Raw genomic sequence first — 13,944 nt, forward strand, 5'->3', positions numbered from 1 at the left:
GTCGCCTTTGTGACACCTATCAAAGAAAATACATTTTTTTCATTTTTCCACATTAATATTATCTGCTCCTTTAATGGGCACATTGTGTGCTGCATTGCAAAGATCCAAGTCTCTGTCGAAGTCAGTTTGAACTTCATAAATAACCAATGAGCCATTTGTGCTTTCTTAATCTCTTGCCACTGGCTTTGGGCAACAACATTTTATTTGCTGCAACATTGTCCCTATGTTCCTTCAGAATTTAAAGCCAACATTGTTGTGACCTTTCAGAAGAGAAGCCGATTTTGACAGATACTTCATTAATGTAAACCTTGGCTTTATTTATTTGGTGACATGCAACTGTCCAACATGGAAAGCACAATTGATATGAAGAATATTTAGAAACTGTTTTATGCAGCTTCATGATTTGATTAATACACTTTTTATTGTTAGTCCAGTTGTGACTCTGCACTTGATCATTTGAAGTCAAAGCAGATTGTCAAATTATTTCATCCTTTCTATTTCCTTTTTTTTTTCTTCTCCTTATCCTCTCTTTCTGTCTTTCTTTTTTTTCCTTGCCTATCTCTTCCCCTCCTTTCTCCCTTTTCTCTTTCTCCCTTTTCTCTTTCTCCCTTTTCTCTTTCTCCCTTTTCTCTTTCTCCCTCTTTTTCTTTCTCCCTCTTTTTCTTTCTCCCTCCTTTTTTTTTCTTTCTCCCTCTTTTATTTCTATCTTTCTCTCTTTTTATCTTTCTCTCTCTCTCTCTCTTTTTTCTCTCCCTCTCTCTTTTTCTCTTTCTCTCTTTCTCTCTTTCTCTTTCTTTCTTTCTCTCTTTCTTTCCCTCTCTCTTTCTCTCTTTCTCTCTTTCTCTTTCTTTCTCTCTTTCTCTTTCTTTCTCTCCTTTCTTTCTCTCCTTCTTCTTTCTTTCTCTCCTTCTTCTTTCTTTCTCTCCTTCTTTCTTTCTTTCTCTTTCATTTTCTCTTTCTTTCTCTTTCTTTCTCTTCTCTCTTTCTCTCTCTTTCTCTCTCTTTCTCTCTCTTTCTCTCTCTTTCTCTCTCTTTCTCTCTCTTTCTCTCTCTTTCTCTCTCTTTCTCTCTCTTTCTCTCTCTTTCTCTCTCTTCTCTCTCTCTCTTTCTCTCTCTTTCTCTCTCTTTCTCTCTCTTTCTCTCTCTTTCTCTCTCTTTCTCTCTCTTTCTCTCTCTTTCTCTCTTTCTCTCTCTTTCTCTCTCTCTCTCTCTTCTCTCTCTCTCTCTCTTTTTTTCTTCTCCCTTGCTCTCTTTTTCTCTCTCTCTCACTCTCTTTTTTTCTCTCTCTTTTTTTCTCTCTCTCTCTCTCTCTCTCTCTCTCTCTCTCTCTCTCTCTCTCTCTCTCTCTCTCTCTCTCTCTCTCTTTCTCTTTCTGTCTGTCTGTCTCTCCCTCCCTCCCCTTTATGCAAGCAATCACTAGTCGGGGAAATACGATAATCTGTTATCAAGTTTGATTACTGTATGTTCAGAAAATAATTCAGTTTGGCCAGTGTCAACATGGATATATGAAGGGAAGTCCTGTTTGACCAGTTTACTATAGTTTCTTGAGAATTTTATTTGAACAGAATTACCAGTGACCACCCTTGACATTGAAAGCTGCATTTGACTGTGTGTGGCATTAAGGAACCCTAGCAAAACTGGGATTAAATGGAATTAGGAGACAGGGAACAACTCTCCACTGTTAATACACAGGAAAATGATTGTGGTTGTTGGAGATCAGTCATCTCAGCTCCAGGACATCTCTGCAGGAGTTTCTCAGGGTAATGGCCTCGGCCCAACCATCTTCAGCTGCTTCGTCAAAGACCTTAAGGTCAGAAGAGGGGATGTTCACTGATGATTGTGGAATGTTCAACACCATTCACAACTCCTCAGACACTGAAGCAGTTATGTTCAAATGTAACAAGATCTGGACCACATCCAGGCTTGCAAGTGGCAAATAACATTCGTAACACATGCAAACCAAACTCTGACCATCTTCAATAAGAAACGATCTAATGATTATCCCATGACATTCAGTGGCTTTGCCAACACTGAATCTCCCATGATCAATATCCTGGGAGTTATGATTGACCAGAAACTGAGGTGGACTGAAGTGGACTTGCTATATAAACACATTGGCTACAAGAGCAGATCAGAAGCTAGGAAGACTGCAGTTTGTAACTCATCTCGTGATTCCCCAGAGACTGACTGCTATCAGACTTTTAAATGGCAATGAGTTTCTGAATTCATAGCCACATCAACCACACATTTCTACACTCACCTGACTCCATCTGCCTTATCACAACTGTTGCTGAATTCCTCATTCGTTTCTTTTGAAATAATCCAGTGTAGAGGTAACTACTGTTTTTTTTTTAACTAGCCTCCCATATGCTTCCCATGATTAAACGTGAGACTGTTCACAACTCCAAGGACAGTTCACCCATTGATCGACAGTGGCTCTCAGTTAAACAATGTGTTTTGTTTTAATTCTCATGTTTCAGGAGTCTCCATGGCCTCACCCCTGCTGGTCCTTATAACCCTTTTCAAGCTTTGCTGCCCTCCAAGGTGTGTACCCTCTGTCTAAATATCCACGATTGGTGAACTTAACTTTGAAGTCCATTCCCACATCTCTCCACCTTTCTAACTCTCTTTAGTGACACCCATTAAAACTCATCTTTCAGACCACATTTTTCACATATACCCCAACATTTCCTGACATGCCCAAATTTTGTTTAATAATGACACAATGTTGCACCTTGGAACATTTGCACTGTGTGAAAGGTGCTAGATAAATGCAAGTTATTGTTTTATTAAGTACCATGAAATGGAGCTGCTGAGGAATTTAGCTTGTCTTACAAATACCAATTTTAAAGCTAATATTTAGACTAAATGGAAAAAAAGCAATACTCCTCTTCCTATCCTCCACAACTACCCATGAATAGCAGTTGGTGCGCATATCACTGTTTGCAGATCTTTCCCTGATACACAAAATGCCTTCTCAATATGCCAGTCCTGGGATAGGGTCACTGGACCTGGAGCATTAATCCTGGCAGCATCTCTGGAAAGAAAGCAGAACTGCTGAGCATTTCCAGCAATTTCTGTTTTTGTTTCTGATTTCCAGTACCCGCAGATATTTTGGTTTTTATTTTGTTTTCTCAATACGTTGATTCATTTTAGATGGATTAATACTCATTATAAGAATCAAAGATGAATTGGAGACCTTGATGAGTCAGCACGTATAATGCTGATGCTGCTTGCTATCATTAATGATTTGGCTCTGAATGTCGACCACACAAAGTCCTTCTGTCACTGACTCATCTTTCGAGTCAACTTGCAATCATCAATATTCTGCGTAAATTTATTAACTTCTGTGCTTCACCTTTTTAAGGAGTTGCCACCAATACCCAGTCTTTGAAAAAGTATTTTATTGAAACAGTTATTCCAGGCAACAAACTATTTCTTGCCCCTCTGTTTAATTAAAAGAAGATCCATTGAAGAGCAATGGAGGAAGTTAACTTTGTGGCATAGCTTCGCCCCCACCACCCCACCCACCAACACCACCACCCCCATCCCCACCACCACCACCCCACCCCACCCACCAACACAAATACAATATCGGACAGCTATGTTGGAACTGTCAGTCTTCTGAAGATAATTACGAGAACAGCATTAGAAAGAGCTATTACTGATTAAATTGAATCCTTTGGTCTATTCCAGGAACAGGCACAGCAGCTACCTGTCAATATCTAATGTATATTAAAATAAGAAGTCTGTGTGCACTATTGGGAACCAAACTATTGCTGTTTGGAGAAATTACTGGTACTGTTGCCTGGAACGCTATCTCTTGTTGATGTAGAGGCTCCAGTGTGAATCTAATTCATGGCTACAGTGAATCAGGGTTGTGGAGGATATGTCGGGCACCAGGGAAGCTCTTGGTTTACTCTCTGACAAGCTCTCCATGAATAATTTTGCTTTCTGTGCAGCCGCTGGGATGTTCCTTCTGATCTCTGAAAATCAAATTAAATTTGGTTACAGGTAATCATTTCCACATCTGTTTAGGGATAAAAAATTATTGAAGAATAGGAATCAGAGGAAGGCTTTTCCAAACAGACCCAACAGACTCCAACCTCCAAGAAAGACTAAGAGGGAGGGCAGTGTTTTATGGATCACTGTGGGCTTGGGGTCAGGGACGTCCACCCACCAACCTTTACCATTTCACCCTGCATGGCCTGCTCATGCTCTCCTGAATGGAATCTTTCTAATGGCCGTTTTAATGACCGATTAAGAGTAGTGTCCTGCATGGCCTCGGTTGAGACTGATAGGAGAAAGTCCGCGTCAGGTTATCCTGTTAGGAGGGCAGGGTCGAGTATAAGATGCCTCCCTCATGGACCCACTTCACCAGGTATCTTTAGAGGAATAAAATTCCTCGAAGAATTACAAGATTGAGGAGCAGCTAGGATCAGGGGGCATTCTTTCTCCACCCACTCTAGAGTGGCAGAGAAGGACAACTCTGCTACTTGGTAAATTCCTGCCCTATGTTGTTGAAATAGGAAAAGAGGAATTGCATTGACAGTGGTTTTCGGGCCCTTTGGAAGTCTCAATGCGTTTATGACCAATGAACTTCTGTTGAAGTGTAGTCCCTGTTGTAATGTAGAAATCAGGAAATCAATTTGCAAACCTGAGGTTCCACAAAGACAATGGGCAGATGATATGCTTTAGATAGTGGCTGTAGGATAGATATTGCTTTGGATATTGAGGAGCATGTCACTTTATTTTCTCAGAAACAGAACCATGCAAGGGTTAATGTCTGAGCTGAAGGACAGCGCCTCCAACTGTCCACCTTCCGGAGTTGTATCTCTTGAGGTGGAAGAAAACGCACCTTGAAGTCTGAGATGGTGCTACTCCTGAACCCTGCCTGACCCTCTGTGATACATAATGGAACTGTGCAGGATAGTGCAATAGTCGTAAAGTTTAATGTTGGAGACTGGAAAAAGCCTTCAGCAAGCATGTTTTGGAAAATCACCTCGTCTCTGAAAGCAAAGAATGATGATGATGATGTAGTCCCCTATATAAGGGATACTGAAGAGAAACCAACAAAAAAATGGATATGAAATACTTGTACAAATGTATGAGCTGCATTAGAAAAACAAAGCCAAAACTCATTTTGTTATTGTTTAATTATTCATTCTTTGTATCCTGAACAGTCCTATTAGCCTGTCGACATTTTCCATTGGAAACTGCAATTGCAGCTCTAAGCAGGACTCAAAGCCATGGAAACTTGGCTTCAAAGTTACCATGTTGGTTGCCAGGGAATGTTTGCTCTGCACTAGCTGTAATAATGGCTGTAATGTGGATTACTTTTATGGTGGGTTTCTCGTGGTTAGGAGAAAGTGAGGACTGCTGATGTTGGAGATCAGAGTTGAGGGTGTGGTGCTGGAAAAGCACAGCTGGTCAGACAGTATCCGAGGAGCAGGAGAATTGACGTTTCGGGCATAAGCCCTTTATTGGGAATAAGGGATACTCGTGGTTAGACTGGCCCAGGCATTAACTTGTCCGAAAGTACCACATATGATTTAGCTGTGAATGTAACTGGTCACAGAATCTTGCCATTTCAATGGTCGTGTAATTTGTATCAGTGCCGGGTTGTGCTGTTGCCAAAGGTTGGTTCGTCTGTCCGATGGGGGTGTCACTGACTGGGCCAGCATTAATTACCCATCAATAGATACCAGTTGAGAAGATGGTACTGAGCAGTTCTCTTGAACTACCAGAGTCCATGTGCTGTCGGTAGCTCTACATTGCCGTTCAGGAGGGAATTCCAGGATTTTGACCCAATGACACTGAAAGAACAGCGATCAATTTCCAAGTCAGGATGGTGAGTGGAGGAAAACTTTGCTGGGGTGGTGTTTGTATGTATCTGTTGCCCTTGTCATTCTAGATGTTAATGGTTATGAATTTCAAAGGTATTCTGAGGAGCCTTGGTGAATTCCGGCAATGCACCTTGTGGATGGTACACACTGCTGCTACTGAGTATTGATGGTGGAGGGAGTGGATGCTTGTGGATGTGCAGCTGTGTCCTGGATGGTGTCAAGCTGCTTGTGGTGTTGGAGCTGCATCCATCGAGGTGAATGGGAAGTATTCTGTCACACTCCTGATTTGTGCCTTGTTGATGGTGGGGCAGGCCTTGAGGTCAGAAGGTGAATTACAGGATTCCTAGCCTCTGACTTGGTCTTGTGGCTGCCATATTTACATGGCTAGTGCAGTTCAGTCTCTGGCCACTGGCAATGCCAGGCTGTTGGTAGTGGTGATAACACCATTGAATGCCAAGGGCTGATGATTTGATTCTTGTTGGAGAAGGTCATTGCCTGACAATTTTGTGGCACGAATGTTGTTTGCTACATGTCAGCCCAAACCTAGATGGTTGACCTCTAACAATAACAAGCATCTTCCTACGTGCCAGGTATGACTCCAATGAGCAGAGAGTTTTCAGTTTTCTACCTTGATTCCAGTTTTGCCAGTGCTCCTTGATGCCACATTTGGTCAAATGCAGCTTTAATATTGAAAGCAGTTGTCTGACCGCTGGAATTCAGCTGTTTTGTGTATGTTTGAACCCAAGGCTGTAATGAAATCAGGAGTTGAATGGCCCTTGTGGAATCCAGACTGAGCATTGCTGAGCAGGTGCTGCTTGATAGCACTGTTGATGACACCTTCCATTGCTTTATTAATGATAGAGGGTAGACTGATGGAACCAGAATTGGCTGTGTCCAGCTTTTTGCAGACAGGACATACCTGGGCAATTTTCCATGTTGTCAGGTAGATATCAGTGTTGTAACTGTACTGGAGGAGCTTAGCTAAGGAGCAGCAACTACTGGAGCCCGAGTCTACAGTACTATTGCCAGAATGTTGTCAGGGCCCATAGCCTTTTGCAGTATCCTGTGCTTCCAACTGTTTATTGATGTGGAGTGGAGTGAATTGAATTGGTTGAAGTCTGGAACAAAACCAGAAATTGCTGGAGGACATCAGGTCTGGCAGCAACTGTGGAGAGACAGACCGAACACTGACTCTTCTTCAGATCTGACAGCATTTTGAAAAATGTGGTATGCAGAACAACCTCAGTTATCTGAACATCAATTATCCAAATTTCGGATTATCTGAACAAGGCCTCAAGGTAGTGCATTTCAATTGAAGTCAGAAAATTCTATTCCTCATCCGTTTAATGCAACATTTTGTAAATACTGTCTTGTTTGGGTAATTGAGGAACCTCCATTATCCAGCTTTCAATTAACTGGATTTTGGATGATCCAAACAAAATTGCAAGGCCCCGCCACATGGCTAACTATGTTATCGAGCATTCGATTAACCGAATGAAATAGACCCGCCTGTGTCCTTTGGATAATCAAGGTCCCTCTGTAAATGCTGATAATGGGATGGGGTGAGCACATAGTTGGAGATGGAGCCCAGAGAGAGAAAGAGAGAAGAAAAATGTTAGGCAGATTGTCTTCATTATCATCTATTGAACTTTTCATCTTCCTTCACTTAGTCAACAATGAATAGGTAGAAGGATGGAAAGAGGGCAAAAGAGGAGATTGGTGGGGGGGCTGGCGGTTTTGATGAAAGAAAACATTACTGCTGTAACCAGTGAAGATATTTCTGAAGAGTTGTCCACTGAAAACCTATGGCTTGAAATTAGAAATAGAAGCAAAATGATCACCTTGATGGGATTGTAGTATAGATGCTCCCAATAGTCAGAGGGAAATTGAGGAGCAAATATGTAGAGATCTCGGGCATATGCAAGAATGATAAGGTAGTAGTAGGTGATTTTGATTTTCCAAACATTGATTGGGACTACCAATGTTAAAGATTTGGATGATGAAAATTAGTTAAATGTCTTTTGATAAAGAAACTTTTCTCAATGTGTAAGTGTTTCTTCGGAGCAAAAGTTGACCTTGTCTTGGGAAATAAGACAGGACAGGTGACTGTATTGATAGTACGGGAATGCTTTTGGTCCAATAATCATAATACTCTGTTTTAGAGTAGTTAGGGGAAAGGATTAGTCTTCAATAAAAATTTAAAGTTTTTAAACTGAGAAGGGCAAATTTTAATGGCATGAGCCAAGAACTTCCAAAAGTTGATTGGAGTAGACTGTAGGTAAAGGGACATCTCATAAATGGGAGGCTTTTAAAAGTGTGATAATGAGAGTTCAGAGTCGTTATGTTGCTGTGAGAGGGAAAGGTCAGGTTGGTAGGATTAGGGAACAATGGATGAATAAAGATAGAGGTTCTAGTCAAGAATGAAAAAGAATCCTATTTGATATGGATAACTAGGTTCAAACGAATCTCTTGAACAGTTTAAAGGGTGTAGGGACATTCTTAAGGGGGAGATCAGGAAAGCAAAGAGGATATGAGAGCGCTTTAGGAAATAAGGTTAAGGATAATCCAAGAGATCAACTAGAGAGACAGGAGGGTCCCATAAAGATCAAAGAGGTTGACTTTGTGTTGAACCTCAGGAGATGGGAGAGATATTAAATGAATATTTTGGATCAGATTTTAGTCACAGCACAGAAACAAATCCTTTGGTTCAACCAGTACATGCTGAAAATAATCCCAAACTGAACTGGTCCCATCTGCCTGTGCTTGGCGCATATTCCTCCAAATATTTCTTATTTTTGTAGTTATCTAAATATCTTTTAAACATTATAATTGTACCCACATCCACCACTTCCTTTGGAAGTTCATTGCATACATGTACCTCCTTTTTAGAAAGAAAATGTCCCTCGTGTCTTTTTAAAAATCTTTTTCCTCTTGCCTTAAAAACATGCCCCCTAGTCTTGAAGTCCCCCACCCTAGGACAAAGACACCTGCCAATCACCTTATCTATGCCCCTCATGATGTTATAAACCTCTCAGGTCACCTTTCAGCTTGTGCACTCCAGTGAAAGAAGTTCCAGCCTCTCCTTATAACTCAAACCCTCCATTTGTCGTATTATCCTGGTAAATCTACTCTGAACCTTCTCTAGCTTGATAATATCCTTCCTATAACAGGGAGACCAGAACTGGGCATATACACCAGAAGAGGCCTCACCAATATCTTGTACAACCTCAACATAACGTCCCAACTCCTATACTCTAAGGTACCTGAACTCCTAGGTCTCTGTTCTAGAATACTACTCAAGGCCCGACTTTTAATTATAGACGTTCTGCCCTCTGTTTTACCAAAATGCAATGCCTCCGGTTGAACTGATAAATCTGCTTCTATGCTGTATTACTGACTCTGAGTAAGTGAAAATGGGTTGGCTGTGATGAAAGCAAGAGTCAAAGGATATGGTTCTGGAAAAGCACAGCCTTCAGGCAGCATCCGAGGCACAGGAGAATCAATGTTTCGAGCGTGAGTGAGAGGATGTGGTGAAAGCAAGCCATGTCATGACAGGGCCTGGGATATAAGGGTGGGTAAAGGCACATGGTATCAGGGGTGAGCTAGCAAGATGGATACAGAATGAGCTTAGTCATAGGAGACAGAGGGTAGTGGTGGAAGGATGCTTTTTGGAATGGAGGGCTATGATTCATGGTGTTCCACAGGAATCAGTGCTGCCTCTGCTGTTTGTGATCTAGATAAATGATTTGGAGGAAAATGTAGCTGGTCTAATTAGTAAGTTTGCAGAGTAAGATACAAAGATTGGTGAAGTTGTGGATAGTGAGGAGGATTGTCAGAGGATACAGCAGGATACAGATCAGTTGGAGGCATGGGCAGAAAAATGGCAGATGGAGTTTAATCTGGGCGAATGTGAGGTGATGCATTTTGAAAGGCCAGGTACAAGGTGGAAATTATACAGTGAATGGCAGAACCCTTGGGAACAAAGAACATCTCTGCCTCCTCCAGATGACCAAAGCATCAAGAAGCCTGTTTCCAACTAATTTGATTCTCTCCATAGGATGTCCAGAAAGGGTTGAAGGCTACAGATACTTGCCTTGATGAACACTACTCCAATAACACTCAAAAAGATTGACAGTCTGGGTAAAGCAGCCCACATAATTGGCATCCACTCCCTCCACCACCGACGCTCCGTGGCAGCAGTGTGTGCTATGGACAAGATGCACTGCAGAAATTCACTGAAGCTCCTTAGATTGCATCTTCCAAACCCATGACCACTTCCATCCAGAAGGCGAGTAGATACATGGGAACACCATCACCTGCAAGTTCCCCTCCAAGCCACTCCCCATCCTGACTTGGAAGTATATTGCTATTCCTTCAGTGTTGCTGGATCCAAGTCTTGGAATTCCCTTCCTAAGGGCATTGTGGGCCTACCCATAGGACTTGGACTGCAGCAATTCAAGAAGGCAGCTCACCGTCACCTTCTCAAGGGCAACTAGGGACAGGCAACAAATGTTCAACCAGCCAACTTTACCTACACCTAATGAGAGAATTTTAAAAAAATTCAGGGAGTTTGGTGTCAATGTTGAGAATGCCCAGATCTTTGCAGGGTCAACATGGCTGAAGTTATCATTGCGTTTTTTCAGTGCCTTAAAACTACACAGCAACAACTAGTTTATTTTGTGAGGTTGAAAGGACATGAGTGGCTTGCTAGGTAATTTCAGAGGGCAATGAAGAGTGGACCATATTGCTGTCAGTCTGGAGTCACATGTAGGCCAGAACTGGATAAAGATGGCAATTCTTTGTCATTAGTGATCCAGATGTGCTTTTATGACGACAAACAATGGTTTCAATGTCATTAAAGTTTTATTTCCAGATATTATTGTATTCAGAATCAACCATCTGCCACAGTCAATTTTGAACTCAGGCCCCAGAACATTAGCTGGGTCTCTAGGTTTCCAGTCTGGTGGCAATATCACAAGGCTCTCACCATATTGTTAATATGTTTGATGGGACCAGAAGGAGCAAACCATGCTCATGACCAACGACCACGCCGCATGCGTCTCCGCCCCCACGCCGATCTCCGTCACCACGCCTAACCCCGCCCCCACGCCGATATCCGTCCGCATGCCTAACCCCGCCCCCACGCCGATCTCTGTTCCTGCCCCCATGCCTAACCCCGTCCCCACTCCAAGCTCTAGCCCCACACCAGGTCCTAGCTCCCAGCCCTGCCGTGTTTTCACCATCCCTCCAGAACTACCCCTCTCTGAGGATGAAAGATCAGTCCTCAGCAGAGGCCTCACCTTCATTCCCCTACGCTCTCGGATTAATGAGTTCAACAAGCGGCGAGACATCGAACAATTCTTCTGCCGCCTTCGCCTCCACGCCTACTTCTTCAACCAGGACTCCCGCCCACCCTCTGACTACCCCTTCTCCCGCCTCCAACACACCTCATCCACCTGGACACCCCATGCTGGCCTCTTACCTGCCCTCGATCTCTTCATAGCCAACTGCCGCCGCGACATTAACCGCCTCAACCTGTCGCCCCCCTCTCACCCTCGGAACGTGCAGCCCTCCACTCCTTCCGTTCCAACCCCAACCTCTCTATCAAACCAGCAGACAAAGGAGGCGCGGTAGTAGTTTGGTGCACTGACCTTTTACACTGCTAAGGCTAAACGCCAGCTCGCAGACACGACCTCCTACTGCCCCCTTGACCATGACCCCACCTCCCACCACCAAGCCATCATCTCCCAGACCATCTATGACCTCATCACCTCAGGGGATCTCCCATCCACCGCCTCCAACCTCATAGTCCCACAACCCCGCACCGCCCGTTTCTACCTCCTGCCCAAAATCCACAAACCTGACCACCCCGGCCGACCCATTGTCTCAGCCTGCTCCTGCCCCACCGAACTCATCTCTGCATACCTCGACACGGTCCTGTCCCCCTTAGTCCAAGAACTCCCTACCTACGTTCGGGACACTACCCACGCCCTCCCCACCTCCATGATTTTTGCTTCCCTGGTCCCCACCGCCTTATCTTCACCATGGACATCCAGTCCCTGTACACCTCCATCCCCCATCACGATGGACTCAAAGCCCTCCGCTTCTTCCTTTCCCGCCGTACCAACCAGTACCCTTCCACTGACCCCCTCCTTCGACTGACTGAACTGGTCCTCATCCTGAACATCTTCTCTTTTCCAATCCTCTGACTTCCTCCAAACCAAAGGAGTAGCCATGGGCACCCACATGGGCCCCAGCTATGCCTGCCTCTTCGTAGGATATGTGGAACAGTCCATCTTCCGCAGCTACACTGACACCACCCCCCACCTTTTCTTCCGCTACATCGATGACTGTATCGGCGCTGCCTTGTGCTCCCACGAGGAGGTTGAACAGTTCATCCACTTGACCAACACCTTCCACCCCGACCTCAAATTCACCTGGACCGTCTCAGACTCCTCCCTCCCCTTCCTAGACCTCTCCATTTCTATCTCGGACGTCCGAATCGACACGGACATTTACTATAAGCCGACCGACTCCCACAGCTACCTATACTACACCTCCTCCCACCCTGCCCTCTGTAAAAACGCCATCCCATATTCCCAATTCCTTTGTCTCCGCCGCATCTGCTCCCAGGAGGACCAGTTCCAAAACTGTACAACCCAGATGGCCTCCTTCTTCAAAGACAGCAATTTCCCCCCCAGATGTGATTGACGATGCTCTCCACCACATCTCCTCCACTTCCCGCTCCTCCGCCCTTGAGCCCCACCCCTCCAACTGCCACCAGGACAGAACCCCACTGGGTAAAAACAATGACTGCAGATGCTGGAAACCAGATTCTGGATTAGTGGTGCTGGAAGAGCACAGCAGTTCAGGCAGCATCCAAATAGCTTCGAAATCGACGTTTCGGGCAAAAGCCCTTCATCAGGAATAAAGGCAGTGAGCCTGAAGTGTGGATTTGCCTTTATTCCTGATGAAGGGCTTTTGCCCGAAACGTCGATTTCGAAGCTACTTGGATGCTGCCTGAACTGCTGTGCTCTTCCAGCACCACTAATCCAGAACACCACTGGTCCTCACCGACCACCCCATCAACCTCCATATACATAGTATCATCTGTCGTCATTTCCGCCACTTCCAAATGGACCCCACCACCAGGGATATATTTCCCTCCCCTCCCCTATCAGCGTTCTGAAAAGACTACTCCCTCCGTGACTCCCTTGTCAGGTCCACACCCCCCACCAACCCAACCTGCACTCCCGGCACCTTCGTATCAATGAGGCAGCAAACTTGGAAAGGGATCATGCTGCAAGGTTGAGTGAAATAGGGGTTGATGGGAAGGGTCAGGGCAGTAACAAATTAAAAATACTATACATGAATGCATGAAGCATTAGACATCAGATGGATGAGCTTGAGGCTCTTTGGGAAATTGGCAGATACGATATTGTGGGGATAACTGAGACGTGGCTTCAAGTGGACAGGGCCTGGGAAATGAATATTCAAGGCTATACGTGCTATCGTAAGGACAGACTGACGAGCAGAGGGGGTGGGGTAGCTTTGTTGGTAAGGGAGGATATTCAGTCCCTTGCGCGGGGGGAACCTAGAGTCAGGGGATGTAGAGTCAGTGTGGATAGAGCTTCGAAATACTAAGGGTAAAAAGACCCTCTTGGGAGTCATCTACAGGCCCGCAAACAGTAGTCTGGATGTCGGTTGTAAGTTCAATCAGGAGCTGAAATTGGCCTGTTGCAAAGATGTTACTACAGTTATGGGGGATTTCAACATGCAGGTAGACTGGGAGAATCAGGATGGTATTGGACCTCAAGAAAGAGACTTTGTGGAGTGACTCCGAGATGGATTCTTAGAGCAGTTGGTGCTGGAGCCGACCAGGGAGAAGGCAATTCTGGATCTGGTATTATGCAACGAACCAGAATTGGTCAGGGACCTCGAAGTGAAGGAGCCATTGGGAAGTAGTGACCATAATACAATAAGCTTCAATCTGCAATTTGAGAGGGAGTGGGTACAATCGGAAGTGACAATATTTCTGTTGAATAAAGGGAACTATGGAGCTATGAGGGAGGAGCTGGCCAAAGTTCAATGGTGCAAT

General features: G+C 44.4%; 1 protein-coding gene across 3 annotated transcripts in view; it reads left to right on the plus strand.

The window, feature by feature from the left end:
• The window catches only part of LOC140478691 (plastin-1-like), a 179,825-nt gene that overhangs the window by 107,311 nt on the left and 58,570 nt on the right, over window positions 1-13,944 (plus strand). The window lies entirely within an intron of this gene.

The sequence above is a fragment of the Chiloscyllium punctatum genome, chromosome 6 (genome assembly GCF_047496795.1).
Source record: "Chiloscyllium punctatum isolate Juve2018m chromosome 6, sChiPun1.3, whole genome shotgun sequence".
NCBI lineage: Eukaryota > Metazoa > Chordata > Chondrichthyes > Orectolobiformes > Hemiscylliidae > Chiloscyllium > Chiloscyllium punctatum.